The 9,255-nt window shown below is 41.6% G+C and overlaps 1 non-coding gene across 1 annotated transcript; it reads left to right on the forward strand.

Moving 5' to 3' along the window:
- Window positions 1-214: 214 nt before the first annotated feature.
- TRNAH-GUG (transfer RNA histidin (anticodon GUG)) lies at window positions 215-286 on the forward strand. The gene has a single exon. It is a non-coding gene; the product is annotated as a tRNA-His (tRNA).
- Window positions 287-9,255: the final 8,969 nt, after the last annotated feature.

Consider the following 9,255-nt stretch of genomic DNA (forward strand, 5'->3'; position numbering starts at 1 on the left):
ACAATTTTCCCCATCAGCCAAGGAGACAATACTGGTTTCGAGTTCAGGCACTTTGTTATTGTTCCTTTAAATAACTGGAGATTACAGAAACACTGCTTCTCTTTCCCAGTATTAAGAAAATGCACATATTCAGGCAATAGATGGCAGTGTTTCCATAAATTTTAATATTGCCATGGCTTTTAAAGGAAAGCCAGCGCTCAGCTCTCCTGAGCTTGCCGTGATCGTATAGTGGTTAGTACTCTGCGTTGTGGCCGCAGCAACCTCGGTTCGAATCCGAGTCACGGCAGGAGGGGAGAGGCTTTTGGAAGAGAGCAACTCCTGGTCCCCAGCTGTACTCCCTCCAAATAGCATTTTGCATGCAGACACAGAATAATGAAAATCAATAAAACAGAAACCGCTACAAATATTTTAAACTTTCAAGAGATGACATATGCAGAGTGGCTTTATTAATGCACTAATCCTGTTGCCAGTGTGTTGTGTGTGGGTTTTCTTATTTGCCTTGACGGATAATATGATAAAACTGGAGTGTAGTGGGCATGTAATTATTATTAATTACAACTACTTAAGCTCTGCTTTGAGCAGACTCGTCAAGTCTGCTTGCTTTTGAGCCTTGCCAGGGCTGTACAGTAATAACAACCCTGAATTATTTGGAAAGATGTCAGCAGTAGATGTGGAAATCCTGTTTAACCAGGCATGAATTGTTGTTAGGAGGTTTTTTTCAGGATGACAGAGAGAAAATGAACTGTCCCTTATCAGTAATTGCAGGAAACATTTTGTTTCTATGATATGAACTGGCTGTAATTTAACTTTCCTGCATCATTGGATAATGTAAGAAGCCAGTTGTTGCTCAAAACGAAATGCTCTGAAGTGGGCATTTGGGTCTGATAAAGGGCATATTATAAGTAGACAATGGGGTTCAAGCAATAAATAATGTCCATATATGGTGAAACTTTTTTAATGACATTTTCCAAAAGACTGGGGTTTGTATTATAAATGGCTAAATGTTGAATTAATGTGAGTAACACAGCTTTAATGGGCCTTTCTCCAGGACTTAAAAACATTAACAATACGGCCTGAAAATGTCAAATATAAGTATGTTATAATGAGGTTTACTGCTCTAAAATTATAGCCCACCATGTTTTAAATAAAGGATCACTAGAAGGTGCTTTTTAAGCCCTCTAGCCCCCATTTCATGGATGGCCTAGCAAACTCCTAGTTGTTATTTATGTAATACTAAAGACAATTTCAAAGAAAAATGTATGCTGAGGGTAGAAACAGATTCTACGAAATTCTTCCAGGATCATTCAATTCTTAAAAATAATATTCTGGAAAAACTGCAATAAATCAATAAATATCACCCCTCTCTTCCAAAAAAAAAAAAAAAAAAAAAAAAAAAAAAAAAAAAAAAAGCTGTTTCTATTTGACTATGGGCCCAAAAAGGAGGGTCTCAACATGTTACAAAGTTAAAAATATATGTGTTTATTGTTTCCTCCAAGACTCACTTTCACCATCTTCCACTCAGGTCTCTCCTTTCTGTGGTTTATTCCCTGACCCCACCCCTCAGCCCCATATTCTTCACAAATTCTGCCTCCCCTCCTCCAAAGGGCCTAGCCTGTCCCTTGCCTCAAGTCTGCAAGACTTTCTCAGGTGGCTAGTAGTAATATTACTCCTAAAAAGAAAGCTGAATTGCAATTGTTCTTTAATTAATAACAGTTTAAAAATTAAGTCTATCCAAGGTTGTCTGTATTCTATTAGGAGACTGGAAATGCAATGATTTACTCATTTGAGGGAGGAGATAGTGTCAGAATTCAGTGGCTGCAAGTGACAGAAACACAATATGTACTGATTTAAAGAGAGGCATGTGCCCAGGGACAAGGACAGGGGGGGCTTCAGAAACAATGGGAACCAGGTTACTAAAGATGAATAGGACACACTCTCTCCATCTCATCTCACTTTTCTTTCTGAGTGTTGCCTTTATTCTCTCAAAGTAACTTCTGCGTGGCAGGGAGACATGGCAGCCAGCAGCAATTATGGCTTTTTATACATCCAGCTTTTCAGCCTGCTGGAGAACCCCTTAGTTACTGTTCAAAAAATCCTGGAGAAAGATCTGATTGGCTTGGCTTGAGTCGTCTGTCCATTACTGGACCAATGAGCTATATCCATGGGGGTAGAGTCACCTAGCACAAAGAGAGCCCTTCCCTTGTCATAAGGCCCAGAGTGAGGGAATTGCCAGCCCTGGGGCCATCTCGCTCATCTCCCTGGAAAGTGTTTCCCATTGCATTACTAGAGCATTTGATGGCTGTCTATTTCCACAAGCCCATGAGTTCAGTTCCCAGACTATTTACATCTCTCCTGCCTGTGTGTCTTTGTTGGAGGGGAGCAGGGATGGAGGATGAAGGGTGTCAGAATATGAGTTTTCTGAACTCAACTTGAAACTTAGGGACACAGTTGGAGCAATTGCTTAAACAATGGGGCACTTCATGGTCTCCCTCCCCTGTCTCCACCAAGGGGGGGCCTTCTTGCCCTGGACGACTGCTTTCCCAGCTTAGCCAGGAGAGAGCACACAGTCTTCTGACTCTGACAGCAAATATTCCCTTGAATTTGAGTAAGTTATCTAAGCAATCAGAGTTCAAAGTATAAATGAATAAAAAGGAGGGTGTTGATGCTAGAATTAGAAGAATGTACAAATAAACAAAAAACACTTATTACCAAGCCTCGTAATAGAAATGTAACACTGGTATGTAGTAGGGTTGCAATAAATTATACTTATTCTTAAAATCCAAGGCAGCATGGTGTCCTCCTCCTCTATCCAGCCTCAAGAAGTGAGATTTCCATTCAGACATAAGGTCCTCACCATGGGTTTCAGAAGTTTTAAAAAGTGATAGTGTAGACTCTGAACCAAGGGTAGCACAAGTCAGAAGCTACCGAGTGACCAGATCTTCCTTCAAATTTGCCATCCTGGTTCACCCCTCTTCACATGATTACCATAAAAACCAATCGTTTTCAACAACAGAGAGTTTAACATTGCATTTCCTCTCTTGCCTTTTTGTTGATGTTAAAATATACTGGGTTTTTGTTCTACAACCCATATCATGTTGGCTTTCAGAAATGGCAAAACCTGAGTTATCCGAGGAAGTGAATTCTAATTTTTACTTATATTAACCTTGAGACGATATCTACTTTTAGGTTTTTTTAAAAGCATTTTACAAATATCACAAAGACCCCGTTTTTGTTTCCACGCTCACATTATCTGCATTTTATACCAAAGGTAATACTTACAGATGGAAAATCAGAGTGACTCTGATCTAATATTTTTAAAAGTGTCTCTCCAGAATATTCGCTGTAAAGGATTTCAGGACAAAGGTAAACCATTCACACACTAGGGTCTCTGAAAACTTTTGAATGTTAAGGATGAACTGTTAGAGTAAAACAGGATCCTTGTTTTGATCACATGGTCTTGGCAGCTGTAGTTTTCACCAGTTAGTGACATTTGTATCCCCTAGATTGTTCATTCAAATTGTAAAATCGTTGGCTCATTGAAAAGTCAGGAAACCTTCTTTTTTTCTTTTCTTGGCCATCAATTAAAATAGCAAGAGGACATCTTCACTCTCTGGATAACCTGTTACTTGGTGTTCCTCTTGTGGGAGTAGCTGCAGTAGTCTATAGAGTTTGCTCAAGCAAAACATTTTACCTGTGTCACTGTAGTTGAGTAAATGAATTAAAAATTCAGAACTGCATATGCTGGTGGTACTACCATAGGCTTACGGTTTTCACTGAATGCCTCTTTCTTCCTCTCTGCATTATAGTAGAGCTATCTTCTTCATCGCCACCATTAGCCTATTTAATACAAGAGAGTTTATATTATAATCCTCTCTCTTCCATACTTGAGTGAGCTTTCATAAATAAAGCAAATTAACATTTATTTTTCTACTCAAGTCATCAATTGAACAGCCTCAAAGAAATTGCTAATCACATGAGTCCTTCATTATTCTATAATCAGCATCTATCCAGTCCCTAAGTATAAAGCATGTAGTTTCCTTGCTTTTCTGCAATAAAAATACACTGACGCCTAGAAAATGACTTATTAGAACCAAATTTGAATGGATGGAATTCACTTTCAGGGAGCAATGTGGCTGCGGGGGGCGGGGGAAGGATTGGGGTTGTGGCTGCCGTCTCCACTGTGGGAACAGTAGGTTTGAAGACCCAGGTCATTGGACCAGCGGTGTCCCCAGGTGTGTCAGCTGGTCTATAGAGTGACTTTGCAGAAAGAGAGCACTTATCCACCAACAGCTGCTGCAGCTGCGTCCTCAGGATCTGAGCACTGAGAGGTAATGTGCGAGCTGTTTCTTCTCTTAGAGTTCAGCCAAGAGGAAGCCTAAGACACCCTTCCAGTGCCCCTACCTGTCCTAAGGTGTTGTGACTTATCTCAATTATGTCACCTGGAAAGGCTGAAGATCTGTGGCAAGGCCTAAAAACCTAGGTCTTCCAGGGAGCTGACTGGCAGAGGAAAATTCCCACCCACCAAAGCTGAACCAGAGAGAAATCTTTGCTAAGTAGGTGGGGATTCAAATCCCACTTCTGCTGCTCTGACAGCTTGACTTTGCACCTGACCTCTTCATGTTTCGGTGGATTAGCAAAACAAGGAGAAGATGAGGGTTAGGTAAGGTGATGCCAATCTAGCATGACTCTTGGTGACAGTAACAGTTCCGTTCCATCCCTTCTCAGGGGCACCATTTTTTTTTTTTTTTTTCTGTTGTTTGTGTGGACTTCCCAGAATTCAAAAGTCAACCCCCCCAAAAAAACAAAAGCCTCTGGGTGATTGCAGATTTAACACGCTCGTGTCTTCACCTGTCATTTGATTGCATGTCATGTTGCCACCAAAGTTGAACACGTGTTTCCCCACTTGTTTGATAATTAGCACAGAGCTACGCAGGGAGGTCATGGACAAGCAGACGCCAAGGTAAACGTAGTTGCCACTAGATGGCGCTGCTTGTTATTATTCATCAAAGACAAGGAGCTCTTTTTTTTTCTTTCTTTTTTCCTTCCATGAGTTGCTGGCCCAGGGTGTCTGCAACTGGGATCCTAATCATACCAGAATTCTTCTGTTCTTTGAAGAGCGGTTCTATTTTCAGCATATTATCATCAAGATCTGAGGACCAAACAGACTCCACCTACAATCTAGGGGAATTACCTCAACAGGGTTGTCTTTATCCAGAACTGATTTCAAAAGAATATATCCTATTTGAATGTCAACTTTCAAAGGCTCTGAGGCAGAAAATTCCATTTCAAAAGAAAGTGTGATTAATGAAGCCACATAAATCCTGTAGATTTATTTAGGTCCTGGAGCAGTTTCAGAAATCACACCATACAAATCAAAGAAGCGGGTTTTTCTACATCCTCTCTCACATTCTCTTATTCTTATTTCCTCACCATCTCATCCTTTCCTTCCCCCTTTCTCAGTTTCTTGAAAATATTTATTCCAAACTCAAAAACAGGAGGGACCTTGATCAGAAATCCTAAATACAGCCATTTCAGGTTCTAGCCATCACCATTTCTCCTCATATTTTCCCCTGAGAGATGCAAAGACAGGGTTGTGGTTGTGGCTATTAATTCACACACCACCCGGACTACTTATAAAATATGAGTCAATTCTGGAACTCTGTGGAGCCCAGCCTTAGTAAGGGTCTTAAAAACAGTCAAATTTTAAAAATAATATAGATCCTTATAAAAGGTTTTCTAGGAGTTCCTGTTGTACCACAGTGAAAACGAACCTGACTAGGAACCATGATGTTGCAGATTTGATCCCTGGCCTTGCTCAGTGGGTTAAGGATCCAGCATTGTCATGACCTATAGTGCAGGTCACAGACGCGGCTTAGATCTGATGTAGCTATGGCTGTGGCACAGGCTGGCAGCTGTAGCTCCAATTCGACCCCTAGGCTGGGAACCTCCATATGGTGTGGGTGCAGCCCTAAAAAGAAAATAACAAACAAACAAACAAACAAAGGTTTTCCAGAAGAGATGGTGTAGGAATTCTAGAGACTGCCTCACATAGAAATTCATTCTCAAGTATCCTTTATACACATCTGTGTCTCCTTCACACTTCCCCTTAAACCAGCCTCTAACTGTGTCCCTTACTTCCCTCCAGGTTGTTTGGGAGTTTTTGTCTGTTTATTTGTTTGTTTTGCTCTTTGGGGCTCCACTTGGGGCATATGAAAATCTTCAGGCTAGGGGCTGAACCAGAGCTTCAGCCACTGGCCTACACCATAGCCACAGCAACACCAGATCCTTAACCCACTGAGCGAGACCCACATCCTCATGGATACTAATCAGGTTCATTACCACTGAGCCACAATGGGAACTCCCTGCTTTCCTCTCGGTTTTTGAACCATCCACTCTTCTATACCCTTCTATACTCCCACATCCTTTTCGTACTTCTAATCCCATCCAGGAACTTGTGGCCCCTGCTGGCTGTGCTTCTGGAAGTCCCCTCAGCCCTAAGGAAGTGGTATCTTTATGCCTACCTTCATTTGCTTCCATGGATGAGCTCATTACCCAGAATGACAATGTAAACATGGTGCCATGTTGTCCAATGCAATGTCCTCAAGTGTGGTTTAGTGGTGAAGCACAGAAGCTGTGGAGCTAGATTTCTATGTTTATATTCCAGTTCCACCTCATGACTTGTGAGGTGACCTTAGGCAAGTTACTAAGTCTCTTTGTGCCACAGTTTATCTATATTTAAAATGTGGATGCTGGAGTTCCCATTGTGGCTCAGTGGTAACGAACCCAACAAGTATCCATGAGGATATGGGTTTGATTCTTGGCCTCACTCAGTGGGTTAAGGATCCAGCATTGCCATGAGCTGTGGTGCAGGTCACGGATGCAGCACAGATCTGCGTTGCCCTGGGCTATGGCATAGGCCAGAGGCTGTAGCTCTGATTCAACCCCTAGCCTGGGAACTTCCATATACTGTGAGTACAGCCCTAAAAAGAAAAAAAAATAATGCAGATGCTAATATTCTCTTCCTCAAAGAGTTGTTGTGAGGACTGACCTAGTATAGATAAAGCACTTCGAAGAATGTCTGGCTCAGAAAAAGCACTCTATAAGCATTCACTTTAGCTGCTATTATTATCATAACTGATAAATTTTACTATTATTATATGCATGTATAATGATAGGTAAAGAGATGCTGAGAGTGTACAAAATAGACAATATCTTCATCTTCATGGAGCTTTCAGGCTAATGGAAAAAACAGATAAGTCAGCTGGCACTTGGAATGCAGCATGATTAGATTATGAAAAGGAAAGCACAGGTGCTGGTGTGAGTACTCATAGATCTTTAGTCTCTAGTTGGGAGTCTAGAGAAAACTTGCCTTTGACACTGAGACCCAAAAGGGGTCAAGGATTAGTCTTTACAGAGTTAGCTACCAATATGCTCACTTCTTCCAGCTCTGAGGGAAGGGCACAAGCAGAAAGGAGGGAGCCTTGTTCTTGTTCTCCTTTTTCCTGGGTTTCAGCCCAACTCCAGTGCAGTGAGTCTTGAAGGGAGCCTAGCACCATTTAACACCTTGAGGGTTCTTCATCTTTAGAAACCACAGGAGGCCCCCAGGACAGGGTACATATTAAAGCAGTCAGAGCAAAGGAATAAAAATGGACTTATTTCTGACTGTCCTCTTGGGCACTCCCTGAGTACCCAGGTGTCTCTTCAGCTAGAGGGGTGGTGAGGGGGAAGGGTGGCCATTCTATGACATCTGGTAGGCTTGATGAACCATCTGGGAAATAGAAAGACCCGTATGCCCTGGAACGTAAGGTTTTCTTTTTCCTGCTTTTAAGGGATCATAAAATATCCAGTTTAATCACTTAGCAAACATATACTCAATGCCCATACTGTAAAACATGGAGATATAATACTGAAGACAAAGAAAGCTCTCAATGAGCTTGCCATCTAAAGGAGAAAATAGCCATGTATCAGTTCAATTACAGTCTATCAGAATGTGTCATCATAAAGCCTCGTGGGAACACAGAAGAGGTATAGAAGCCATACAGACAGGCCAGCCTATATCCGGCCTCCAGAGATTACAGTGGTGGAAAGGGAGGGGGTGCAAATGAAGGCAGGGATGGGAAAGTCATTTTGAGATTAGCAAGGTTATCAAACTATGAATAGAAACTCTTTTTTCCTTTAGGACAAATATATCATATACATTTAAGACTCTTGGAGTTCCCCTTGAGGCTCAGCAGCAACAAACCCGACTAGTGTCCGTGAGGACAAGGGTTTGATCCCTGGCCTCGCTTGGTGGAGAAAGGATCCAGTATTGCCATGGGCTGTGGTGGTGTAGGTCACAGACATGGCTCAGATATGGTGTTGCTGTGGCTGTGGTATAGGCCAGCAGCTGTAGCTCCTACTCAACAACAAGCCTGAGAATTTCCATATCCTGTGGGTGTGGCCTTAAAAAGCAAAAAAAAAAAAAAAAAAAGGCTCAGGAGGATGTGGGAACACTCCCACTTCTCCATTCTCCCAGCCAGTGTCCCCTTCATTTCCCAAAGCATTCCCAGGGGAGATAGGCAAAGCTTAGGGAAAGCAGGCCATTGGACACAGATGAATGAGATAAAGAGAAGAAAGAAATCTAGAAACTATGTGCCTAGAAAGAAATACGGCTGCCACCACGCTCTCCAAGGAAGCCTCATTTTTCTTCTGTTGAATGAAACGAACACCCAGGAGGGATCCCCCTACAGAGAATAAACTGAGATGCAAAGACTGAGCACATATCTTTCATTCTTTCAGTCATTCATTCATTTCAACTAACACTGATTGAATAGCTAGTCCATTAAGGTGTTATTCTATGTATTAGTAGGAAAACGAATGAAATTAGGCCTCTGCAGTGAAGTAGCTCCTGGTCCAAGAAAACAGCTAGCCAACAAACCAGTATTACAGTACCACACAATAAGCTTTTTGATGCAAGACAGCAGTCCTGCCATTTGAGGTAAAGCTGGGGATTAGGTGGCCTGAGATAAGCTTTTGTGAATGTATGCAGAAAAAAAGGATACAGCAATATCTGAAATTTCAATCACACTAAAATCCAGATGTGCAGAGAAAATGTAGTCTTTTTATATTGCTTATTATCAATCTGGCTTTTAAGCCCCACCCTATGGGTGGAAAGGCAGGAAATAACTAACTGTCCAATTCAGTTTAATTTTTAGTCCAATCCCCAAATGTAAATATTTCCTGTAAGTAAATAGAGGTTCAGTCCTCATTATTTCT

This window comes from Sus scrofa, chromosome 1 (assembly GCF_054392235.1).
Source record: "Sus scrofa isolate SSC_HxYL_T2T_F1_AM1 chromosome 1, Sscrofa_HxYL_maternal_Yorkshire_Landrace_v2.0, whole genome shotgun sequence".
In the NCBI taxonomy this organism is placed as follows: domain Eukaryota; kingdom Metazoa; phylum Chordata; class Mammalia; order Artiodactyla; family Suidae; genus Sus; species Sus scrofa.